Source organism: Falco naumanni, chromosome 8 (assembly GCF_017639655.2).
Source record: "Falco naumanni isolate bFalNau1 chromosome 8, bFalNau1.pat, whole genome shotgun sequence".
In the NCBI taxonomy this organism is placed as follows: Eukaryota; Metazoa; Chordata; class Aves; order Falconiformes; family Falconidae; genus Falco; species Falco naumanni.
Window position 1 is genome coordinate 7,069,226 of NC_054061.1, and position 12,188 is coordinate 7,081,413.

Here is a 12,188-nt window from a genome sequence, read left to right on the forward strand (position 1 = left end):
CAACTTAGGTCCTAGTCAATTTGTAGCTCAGTTACTGCAAAGTTCTTCTGATTTGTGGGTCTGACCCTGGGTGCTTCCTCTCCATTGCTTGAAAGAGCAGATTTCTAGCAAGACACTTTGACCATGTCACCCTCAGCTGCTGAGGAATCTCTCTGGTTCCTCCTCTCTCACGGCAAAGCCCCAGGGTCAGGATTCCTGCAGAGGATCTGCCGTCCATGACCACCCGCCATCAACTTCCTTCTCTAACAACTCCTGAACATCTGCGGCTCCGTGATTTATCTCTGTGAGCAAGGTGTATCAAAGAAGGAACTTGGGAGCAAATACGTGATTAACGAGGATGGAACTATATTAGCAAGCTTTGTGGAGCTTGTTAAAGGATCAAGGCTTGTTCTTTTCAAAAGCGAAGTGCATGCTGCTGTGTGTGCATTTAGGGGTTGAAACCAGGGATAAGCTAAATATAGGTGCATATATTTCCCCTAGATATCCCAGGAGATCTTTATCTAGAACTGTTTCTTCCTCTTTTATATTTAAATTATATATCAAGTACCTGCCAGTCATTTGGCACCTTCCTAATTTAAACAGGGAAGACTTGTTTTTCCAGACACTTTTTCAAGACTCATCTCTTTAAAAGCCAGAACCAGTTCAATTTATAAGTCAAGTCGAATGTTAGGAACAAATTATCAGAGTCTAACAATATGTGTCATGCTCTCTCACTCAGATACCTAACTACTGATAAATACAAAGCTGTAAATTTCGTACTTCCTTGAAAGCCTTTTTTCCTTCACAAATAGATGCCAACCATCCAGCAGCCTCCCTGCTGTGGCCATTCCTTTTTGAAACAAATGGTCTGAAGCTGAAGTGAAACTACCAGAATTTGTAGAGAAGTCAACACAAATTGGATTTGACAAAATTCAGACTCATTTTTTTAAGACATCATTTGACTTCTAGGAAATACAACACAGTCCCAAATGCACAGCAAATGAAAGAAAATCTTGGAGGACAGGACTAGGTGATCCAGACAGGTATGCGTTTCCTTCTGAGAAGTTGAAAACCATGTTCTTAAAAGCTTGGCTTGTTACTTAACAGCACTTAAGAGTTTTGCAGCATGTAGGGACTTGCCTAGAGCTGCTCCCTTCCAACATTTTCAACTGCTGAACCTGGAAAGAAGGTGTATGCACGCTGCGTGCGCGTGTGTCTGCTAGGACTGTGGAGCAGGAAAAGTCACATACAATTCAGAGTAGAACAAGACAGCAGAATAAAACAGCAACAAAACCCAATGCTGTTCCATGAACAGCAGAATTAATGAACGCGATCACTTTGTATCTGGGCTAATTGACTTTTTAATTGAATTGTACTGAAATGGCAATGTGAACTCATCTCTTATAAGACATCAGAGAACCCACAAGGCAGAGACGTTATGAACTCCACAACCACAAGAAAAGCTGGAGCTAGAGCACATGCCTTCTTGGGCACCAGCTATTCAATATGGGAGGATAACCTTGAGCAAGGAGTGGGTTTTCTGGCATTTAACAAGATGCAAACTTTCTTCTGAATCTCTCCTGGAATGTACTTAACCTCAGTCTTGCCTGTAGATTTCCTGATGTCTAAGAAGGGCTTCACCTATATTGCTGTTTTTTTATCTCTGTGGGGGCATTAGCAGGGTTTTACTCCTCTGTCCAGCTAATTATTTTGCAAAACCTGTCATGACCTCATATTTCTGAGAGTGTTGCTCTCAATTACAAGCTGGGCTGAAAGCAATCAATGGCTTCAGCAGTTATTATGAGGGATGGAGACACACATGGGGAATGAGGCAGAAGCTTCATTTCCTCTGGAGATGATCTGAAAGGCACAGCTAGAACTTAGTGAGATTTTTCTAGGAGGCATCACTATCAGCTTTTGAAGTCTAATAGTTTCTCTTTATGGCAGCACCCACGCCCAAAGCCCCAACATTAGCACAGAGTGCCTGTCATGTCCCCTGACAGCAACTGCCTGTGCTCTGAGATGTGCTGTTGCATCACCTTTAATACTGCACGTGCATCTGCTTGGACAATTTCTATGCCAATATTGCTGCAAAATCCTATCACTGATTGTTCCACACAAGGCCATGTTTGTCCTCTCTTATTTTATCCTTTGGTAAAAGAATAAGACAGGGAGGGTTGGTGATACTGATGTTCTTTAAGAGTTGGCCTATTCCAGCTGGGTGTCCTGGGGCTCTCAGAAAAGCTTGCAACTTCCCACCTTGGGACTGGAAACCACCACCTACTACTTGTAGCCTGGAGTTTCTTCTTTAGCAGGTTGCACTGGGAAACAATGGTGCACTGGACTTCTCGTTTCTCTTTCTCCAGCATGGTTTTAATGTAATTTGAATAGTGATAGATCTCCCAGGAGGTAACTGTGCAGCCCCTGCCTCTGTCTCCTGCTTCTGGGGTCATTTACATCACATTCACAGTGCAAAACCATCCAGAAGTGGGAGTGGGGCATTTCCAAAGGCTGTGGTGAAGCTCAGCAGAAGAATGGGGCACAGTGCTTTGAACAGAGGGCAAATCTGGATAATTACTGCCTTGGCTCAGCTCCAGGGGAAGCCCAGCAAGAACCACCCCTGGATGGTGACAGTAACGGACGAGCAGAAATGAGGTGGATTTCTATGACTTGTACTGGGGGTGGGAAAGCTGTGCATAAAATCAATTTACTATCCCTTCAGACGCCAGATATTGGTGGCTGCTAAGGAGAGCCAGCACTGCCAAGTTCAAAGACCCTTGCAATGGAATTCAAGGACCTCCATGTTGAAACTGGGTGAAATCAACTGCACTTGCAACAGATACGTCCTGTAGATGAGAAGTAACATTTTTCCTGGTTTTTTGAGCTGTGCTACCCCATGTCTTTGTGCTGCCAGTAATTAGCACATGATCCACCGCACCTGTGACAACAGCCTTGCCCACTGCAGGGCTGCCAGATCAGCTGCAAACATTGAACACTTAAACACCCTCACCTGCCTCTTGTCCCTCATCTCATGGGATCAGTTATTTCTGCTCCTGAAAGCTGTCTGCTTCCCCTGGGCACGGATGCCCTCCTGGAGCTGGTTGCATGTGGGGAGACAGATGCGTTGGAGAAAGCCCATCAGTGGGATGGAGTGAAGAAGGTAAGGCACGCTCCCGACTGAGGGAAATACCAGGGCATCATTATGTGGTGATTCAGCCTCCTCTTCTAATCACCAGGCGAGGATCAGAGAGCCTGGAGGGGCTTTGCCCTTAGCTCTGTAGATGCAAACTCCCCAAAGAGCAAGTAAACACTCAGTGTATCTCTAATCAGAGTCTAAGCGCGCGTCTAAATTTAACATCCAAATTGTGATCCTCTGTCAAAGGCATGCCCAAATCTGTTGGTTTGAAATGAAGGAATAAACATGGCACTGAGGTTCAAAGTGTGTGCGTGGGGAGGCCGTGGATGTGGGTGTTTTGGGGGAATCGGTGCAGGGCATGGCTACTCCGGCTGGCTGAGGCAAGCGGCTGGGGCATGGCCTGGGGGGTGGTGGTGGTGTCCTCTGTGGGGGTCTTCCCAGGGGTCTCCTGTGATGTGCGGGCTGCTGTGTTTGTTTGCCATATAGCAGAAAAGTGCTGCAGCCTGCCAGGAAGCAGGTGTGGCCCCAGCCCCACCTTTCCGTTCCCCTCAAGAGGAGCATTTGAAAGCAATAAAAACCCAAAACACAAAACAAAGCAAGTGCTGAGTGCACTAAGAGCAGCATTCCCTTTGGTAGCTGGGGGGGAGCTTGGCCCAAAGTTTTGAGATCAGAAGATTAGAGAAAAACCATCATTTTCATGGGAGAATAAGGACAATGCTTCCCTTCTTTTGCCAGCATTCATCCCAAACTCCTTCTTACTTTCTTTCTCTTTTGCTCTCTTCCCTCTACCTCCCCTTTCCACTCGTTTTCCTTTTTATTTTTTCTTTTTCTTTCTCTTCTCCACAAGAAACAGCCTCCCCACACAGGATAGGTACCGAACAAAACTGTCCCTAATCACATCAATGTCTTTGTTGAAGGCTACAACCCTAGGAGCTTGGGGGTCAGAAGGGAGATGTGCTTGTTTGTTTGCATACGCAATGATGGGGCAGTTTAATGGTGGGTCTGAATTTCTATGGTCATTGGGGAACAGAGATGGAGAGCAAAGGAAGTAAATCACGTAAGATGGTGGGTACGAGGCTTTGGGAAAGCAAATAGGCATTGGGTCTTCTCCTGGCTTGGCTGGCAGCCAAGCAGAAGGGCTTTAGCTGGGGCAGTATCCTGGCAGCCACCTGCCAAATGGGATCAACCAAAAAGCAGTCCCTGGGGTGGTAATGTTGGAAAGTCACTGAAGAAAAAGTATACTTCTTGTACAGGTGTTGAGCCGTGTCTGTGAGATAACCCGTGTGCAGCCTGTGCAGGGGCTGGGCTGCTCGATTAATGCTTGCTCTCTCCTCTGTCACAGCAATGCTGGTAGGAATTGGGTCCTTTTCCATTCAGCGCCTTGCTCAGTTTTGGCGAGTTCCCTGCTGGTCATTTACAAAGCTGGGCTTGGGGGGTTTAAATTCAGTGGGGAGATGGGTGTTTTTTGAACTGTTTCTCAGAGTCCAAGAAAACAAACAATCCCGTCCCTTCCCAAGCCATGGCACAGAGCTGTTCCCATGATCTCGTCGGAGCTCCTCTGAATGGGATGCTGAATCCTGGCTGGTGCTGTCCTTGGAGATCCTGCTTCGGCATTTGGTTGTGCAGTCTCTGCTTGGTGTTGTAGTGAAGCAGAAGAAATACATCCTGGAGCTACTACACAAAGCCAGAAAACTAATGAAAAGAGCCCCTGGTGTTTCCTTCAATAATGTATCTTGGGGTTTTCCAGTGCCTGTAGATGGTTTTCTTAGGGCTAATGTTTGCAGAGCTGTGTTTTGCACCAGCCTGCTTGGGGGCTGTATTAGTGTGGGTACAGCTTTTTGCTGGACTTGCAGATTCCACCAGGGTGCAGTTGGGCTGTTCCTTCCCCATCTCAACTTTCCAGTCTCCAAATGGCTTGGATAGACCTTTGGAAATCGTTTCCAGATTGCTAGACAGCCTGGAGCAAGGCGGCTGATCATTTAAAACCTGGTGTGTGTGACTTTTACAACCGAGTTCTGCCTTTGCTTGGAGTGACCTGTGAAATGCTGCTCCTGTCACATGGCAGGTGGCCTGTGGGCAGTGCCTGGATGCTGCACTGTAACAATTCCATGGTTCAGCTCCGTTCCTGGTGGTAAAGTGGCTGTGTGCTGATGGGGTGGGCTGTACCATGGGCTGCTCTGCTGCAGAGCCATGGAAAACCACGGGACTGATGAGCATCATGCTGGTGAGCGAAGCCATGACTCTTGCTCTGCGTGGCAGGGGGTCACACCTGTGTCCCTGAGCAGAACGGATGCAGTTCTATGAGCACCACAGAGATGAGCCTCCCATCATCTGCCAGTTGAGCCAGCAGGCACTTTAACACAGGGGAGCTTGAACAGGCAGCCTCTGAGGGGTGCTGGAGGAACAGAAGACTCTCTTGAAGGGGGTTGGGGGAAGCCTGTGAGTCATTGACTTGTGCGGGGCAATCTAGGCCCCAGGTTGGTAGGCCTGGCATGGTGCTGGGACACCCTTTTTCTCTAGTCAGGCTGCATTGTTGCAGGGGTTGGTAAAAAAAATGCTTCATTCTGAGACAGCGCTGCCTTCCCTGGGTCTAGCCCGCTGCAGCCAGCGGACCTGCGAGGGGTCCTGCTAGGACCACTGTTCAGGGCTGACAGCAGGAGTGTGGTGGGACACTGTCCCTGCAGTGGTGAAGGCAGATGTGCGAGATGAGGATTAGTTGAGCAGGAGAGGAAAGAGAGGGATGGTCATCCACATGGGAAGGGCGGCTGGGAAGTGTTGAGTTATGTGGATGTGCAGCTACTTCTCCCACACAGTTGAGTGCTTTTGCCATCTTTGTCACTGTGCTAGTTGATCAGAAATTGGACGCTCAGATCCAGACTGGCTCTAAAGGCACCTTTCTCCATGACTTCTTACTGTGGCCTCCTCCAGCCAGCTGCTCACCTCCTTTCCTCTAGGACCTCTTGCCCATTGCCCCATCCTCATGGCTTTGGTTGTGCCTTGCTGCTTTACCTGCTGCCCTGGTTTGCTCCACTACTGGAGCAAGCGGGCAGTACGTGTCTTTGCCTCCAAGCCATCCTCTGTCCATGAGCAAAGCATCAATCACCTTGTACGTGAAGCTGAAGGTTTTCTCTTGTCACCTTTCCACCTGCAATGTGAATTTCTGTCCAATGTTCTGTGAGGAACCCAGCGAGAGCCTGGTTTTGTACTGCTGCCAACACCTCAGCCTGGCTTAGATATGTCACATAGCTGAGGTTTCTCTGTCGTTGTAAGCCTCCAGGAGCTTGTCTGTTAGGCACAAGGGAACTTGAACAGGCTTGAACTCCTCGTAGAGTTATGAGGGTCAGTGATCTTTATCTGTCTTGGCATTGCAACATCGTTCTAGAGCAAGAGTTAGTCACGCAGCTCCAGAGCTGTGGAGCCCTCGGGGGGGGGGGGGGGGGGGGTTGGGGTTGTTGGAGGAGGTCTGGGGGCGAGGGAACCTTGCAGTGCCAACTGCTTGGCTGCTGTCCCAGAGAAAGACATCAGGGAGGTTGACCTGCTTGTGCCAAGGGCAGGGGGAAGCTGAATCCTTATATGTTGCTCCTAATCCTTTTCCTCTGGTCTTCCCTGAAAAGATCAGCTACTTTTCCCTCCTCACTGATCACTTCTTGCCTTCCCCAGTTATCAGCAGCAAGGGGATAAATCCTGCCTATGGTCCAGAAGCTGCCATTGCAGAGATAACCAGGGAGGTGCTGGAGGGTGGTGAGTGTCTTTTTGGCCAAGGATGGCAGCCAGGAGATGGGGAAGAAACAGTAGATCCCACTGGTGGCTCTGGTGGGAGTGGGGAACCTGTTGCCTGTGAAAAGAAACAGCCCTGCCTGGGGGCTGGAGATGGGCAGTGCCGGTGGGAAGGGGGCTCAGTGGGAGCTGCTCACCAGGCAGGGTGCGAGGGGCCCAGGAGCTGGGAGCTGTGGTGCAGCAGCCCAAACAGTTTGGTCAAAAGAACCAGCTGCAGCATGCCAGGTACTCACATGAGTGTGCCCCAGCTCTGGGGCTACTGGGACCATGAGCCTCTCTCTCTGCGATTCAGCTTCCATGGAGGCTGTTAGTGCCAAGGGCCACGTACCTTGGTCACTGTGACTAGCTGGCTCAGCAGGCATGCCGTGACCATCAGCACAGGCTGTGAGAGCGCACAAAAGATCCTGGGTTCTTTCTTGATTGCTTTCTCCTGCCAGAACTCATACTGAACCTTCACATCTTCCTCATGCTTGGGATGCAAATTATCTTGCACTGATAATCATTCCCCTGTCTGGAGACTGCTGAGGGAAGCTGGTGTGTGGAACCACATTTTCAATACCCCTCTGTACCTTTTGGATCCACTGGCCATTTTCACCCAAATTTAACCAGATAGGTAAAGACTTGAAAGGAGTTAGGTTTGCACAAGCTTGTGAAAAGCATCAGGAGAGAGGAGAGAAGTCCAAATTAGGACTCCCAGCTGGAAGAAAAGGCTCTAATGTGAGCCCAACCTGATTATTAGACATCAGAGAATCCACGCAAGAGAGTGCGCCCCAGGCAACCAAGCTTCATGAATTCTGCTGCTCGCAAAACAGCTGTTTATTTAGGTGCTGCAAAGCCTGTGAGATCTTCTCTGGGATCCCAGCACACAACTCCTATCTGACCCACCAGCGCTGTGGATCTAGACTGGGCTCAGCTCCCACTGCAACCTGGAGAGAGGAGTAGCTCTGCCCAGTGTTTGAAGGGGCTCCAACCCTGCTCTGTTTGACCCTGCAAGTCCTTATTGGCACCTTAGCTCGATGTTTGCAAGGACACTGGTTACATCACCTGAGGTTTGGTAGTCCTTTGATGCCCTTTCTGTGATTCCCTGTGGGGAACATACATGCTATTCTATGATCAGTAAAATTGGTTGGGAAGGAGTCCAAGAGCATCTTGGCATGAAGAGCTGAGTGAGGGACCACGTGCCCCTCTGGATGCAGGTGAGGAGCTCTGGCACTCAGCAGGATGAGTACTGCTCGACTTCTCTCTGCCCTGCAGCACAGCCCTGGCCACTGTGCCTCCTCCCTCACCTTTTGCTCTCCTGTCAGGTAATTCTCATTCACCTGCAGACCTGTCCGGGCACTGATATGAAGATCTTCTCATTCCCTGGCCCAGCACCCTGCTGGTCTCTCCCTTCTGGTGCCTGAAGGTGAGCACACAGAGCAGCTTTCCGCTCTGCCTGCAGCCTCTTTCACTCTGTTGCCATCTGTCTGCCTTTTGCAGCTCCCTCCCAATCCCTCTCCTGTGTTCCAAGGCACCGTAAGGACACAGAAGACAGAATGAATGAGATGATCAGGGCACGATCCTCCCTTGTAAAAGGATGGCTGGTCAGTATGCCAGTAGCTGTGCCACAGAAATTCCCTGCAGCAGACATTCATTGTATGCAAAGAGATACCCGCAAACTGATAGAAAACCTTCTGCTCCCAGACCCACCTGCCCTCAGGAAACCTGCCTACAGCAGCCCGCCTCCTCTGCAGTATCCATAGAAGCTGATGCAAAGCCAGGCCCTGGCCTGGGGAGCTCAGAATTTCACTGGAGAAAAGATTAACCCCAAGAGACAGCCATGTTTGCCCAGGCTGGTCTTATTGCCACAGCATGTCCTTGTCAGCTCTCGTTACACCCCCAGCTGCCTCTGACCCCAGGCTGTCTAGTGAAATGCATCTCTGAAAGCTCTTGCCATACCAACACCTCTGCGCAGCAGGCAGCTGTGTGAGGATGCTGTGTGTGGCACCTGTGACAACCAGACACCAGGCTGGGCACGCAATGTCCCTGTCAACCTGAGCCATATGGAGTATCTATTAATGGCATAACCAGTGTATCCCAGGCTGCCTGAGTCACAGCACCTATCCAAGGTACAACCTGGTCAGTCCAAAATAGTCCCAGAACATAAGAACATTACAATAGTCACACTTGGCCATGTCTCTGGAATCTCTCTCCCAACATGGCCAGTTTTGATTGCTTAGTGGAGGAGCGTAAGAAACAAGGCACATGTAACTTGCTCTTTATCTTACTTTCCAGCTTTGGTGCAAGTACATGGTTGTTCTTGGGCTTTTGCATTTAATACTCTCTACCAGAGCTATCCATCCCAAATGGATCGAAGCCTTGTTTGAAGCCAAGCACACTTTTGGCCTTTGCAATATCCTGTGGCAATGTCTTCCAGAATTTAATTGTGCTCTCTGTGTGGAAAAAAAAAAAGAAAAAACACACACCTAACTTCCTTTGGTTTGCTTCAGACCTGCTGTTTGTTCATTTCTGAACTACAAACCTTCCTAACAGCCCTTGCAGCCTGCCCCTCCCTGGAGCTCCTCCTTCCAAGAATTAGGAAAGAAAGTTTCTTTGCTAATAAACCAGTACCTGCCCCATTGCCAAGGAAAAAAGTGTGGTTGAGAGGAAAAATTGCTTGCTCAGCAAATCAGCTTGCTAATAGACAATGGAGCATCAGTGTTGCCAACCCAGTTTAAAAAGGAGAAGAGGGGGAAGAAAAAAAAAAAGGCTGAGGGTATTAAATCCTCTTATGCTTGGGCATGATGCAGAGGAAAGCCCACTACTACTCAATGTGCAGCTGCACTCGCATACTCCACACGTGGCGAAAAACAAAGTGAGGTGTACAGAGCAGGGAATGCCATTTCTGCAGCACGGAGGTAGCTGGAATGATCCTTTAGGACTTGCCTTGGAGCAGTTGGCAGGAGCGTAGGATGCAAAATGCATTAGCTTCTAACAGATGTTTGATTCCAGGTGTTACGCTTCCTTTGAACTCTCCCTTCGTACATGAATGATGCTTGTTTGTTTGGAGGGCTGGGAGACGCACGGGTTTCTGAGAGCATTGGGATTTGAAATGCATTCACGGTGCAAGCTGTAGCTGAGGGCAAGACTCAGGAGAGGAGCAGATCCTGCTGCTCTCTCCCGTCTGTGGGTAGGGTGGTTGGGTTTGCTATTGCCATGTTATGGGGCATGTTAGAGCCCAACAATCAGGTGGGGAGGAGCAGAGAGACTGAAGCCCCTGCCTGGGTTAGAAACCTCTTGCCTGCTCAGTCCCTCGGGAACCCCAGTGACTTATCAGACAGGCGGATGTCCCTGAACTGTTCCCGATAAGGTGAGGTGCGCTGCACGTTAGGAGATGATAAAGGTGCACGATACCAAGCTCAGTGATCTTGCCTCCCCGAATACCGAGACAGCCCAGCCTTCCTCAGGAGCTGATACAGACTGTTTGCTTTCTGTCCCGAGGCTCCGATAACCTCCCAGGTCTCTCTAGCTGACAGCCTGGAGAGCTGTGGCAGCTCCCCATGCATCCCGTGCCCACTTTTTGCCCCTCTGAATGCCGGAGCGGAGGATGCAGTGGGCTCCATGCCCCCCTGCCTGGACCCAGGCACCTCAGGCAAAGCGGGAGCCTGTCACCCACAGCTCTGCCTGCCCTGGCAAAGCCGCCTGCCCAGCTCCGGCCGCCGCACAGCCCACCTTTCCACACATCCTGGAAACTCTCAGCCCTTCGCAGCAGCAAACCCAAGTAAGCGCCAGCTTTTTTGAAGTGTTTTGTCTGAAGCAGCCCCTGTCCTGTGACAGCTGATCTTTGCCCCTCTGGAGTGCTGCACTCCACAAAGTCTGCCTTTAATTCCCTGTGAGGCTGATTAGCTGATAACTGCTGTTTGGAAGGGCTCAGTTTGCTCCAAGTGCCCAGGCTGCCCTCCCTGTATTTTCACCTCTTTTTCTCGGCGCCACACACATGCACAGGAAATAATTCTTGTACACCCTGACCTGGGACTGGACTTGCTCTGGGATTTCAACTTATTGTGCCACCAGGCACCTGATAGTGAACAAAGTTGTACTGATGCAAACGCACACGTTTTCACACGCGCTCCCGTGTGAAGCAGGAGCGGTGGCTCTTGCTCCAGCTCCCCAGCTCTGCTGCCTGTCGTGGAGGAGGACCAGGTCAGCAAGGAGCTTGTGCCTGGCCGTACTGCGATGCCGGGCTGCGAAACACCAGCACCGTGCCGACACTCGGGGATCCCCAAGGCGCAGCCAAATTGGAAGTGACAATGGAAGTGGCTTAATGGGGAACATAATGGAGACAGAGCTTGGAGTGGTACTGCCTGACCCCAGTTAGTGAGGATGTACACAGCCAACAACCGAGCCTGAAGCCAGACGCCATCACTGTTCCCGCAGCAGCACATCCATTTATGCCAGCACAAGCACACTCCTTGCAGAAATCCTGCCCTGTTCAGACACCTGGAGTGCTTCTCTGTTCAGTCTCTCCCCGCCTGCCTTGCTCAGCAGCCTGGCATTCGTGTTTGCTACGTGGAGCCCACCTGCTTGCACTGGCTGCAGCACGTTAAAGTTTCCCAGCTAAGACCAGATGCAAACTCTGTGCAAACACAGCTGAAGCTTTCCCTGGCTCCTTCTATAACCATCCATACTAAAGCTGCCAGAAGGGAGGAAAAGATGAAAGGCTTTGCCTTCGCATCCCAAAGCCCTGTCTTTACGATATAGCTGTTTCCAGCAAAAGTTATTCACATGCAAAAGCAGTTTCATAATCTCTGCATCCTCCATGCCTTCTTCCATCCATGCCATACAGGCTGCTCCCTGAGTCATTTCACCTTCCCACACCAGCGAGCAGCGTGCCTTACCTGTTGCAACAGGAGAGAGACCTCTCCTGAAGTTTACTGCCTCTCTGCTCTCACCGCTGAAAATCCTTTCCCGCAGCAGCACCTCGCCGGCTGCTGGGGGTCCATGGTGCTTGCAAATCAGAGGAGAGGGCTTGGAGAAATTCCTGCAAGAAGGGGTTTTGCTGGTTGAAAGTCCGGCAGCACAGGTTGAGAGCAGCGAGGGAGAAAGTTGCAGGAGGTGGAACTCTCTTGCTGAAGAGCCAGCCCTTCTGTGACGGGCTGGAGGAGGAGGAAGAGGAGAGGCATCGCCTGCTCCCTTGCTGAAGAAGTGAACTTGTGTGTGTGTGTATGTCAGAACTGGGCAAGGACCCAAGCCTTAGAGCCAAATAATTGCAGAGCTTTTTACTGTTAGATTAACTAGTATTGCCATGAAATCCAGG

The 12,188-nt window shown here is 50.1% G+C and overlaps 1 protein-coding gene across 1 annotated transcript in view; it reads right to left on the reverse strand.

Moving 5' to 3' along the window:
* The window catches only part of FAT2 (FAT atypical cadherin 2), a 59,441-nt gene extending 47,534 nt beyond the window's left edge, over positions 1 to 11,907 (reverse strand). The window contains exon 1 of the mRNA XM_040605012.1: positions 11,770 to 11,907. The gene's annotated coding sequence lies outside the window, so the exon portion shown is untranslated. The remainder of the gene's footprint in view (positions 1 to 11,769) is intronic.
* Positions 11,908 to 12,188: the final 281 nt, after the last annotated feature.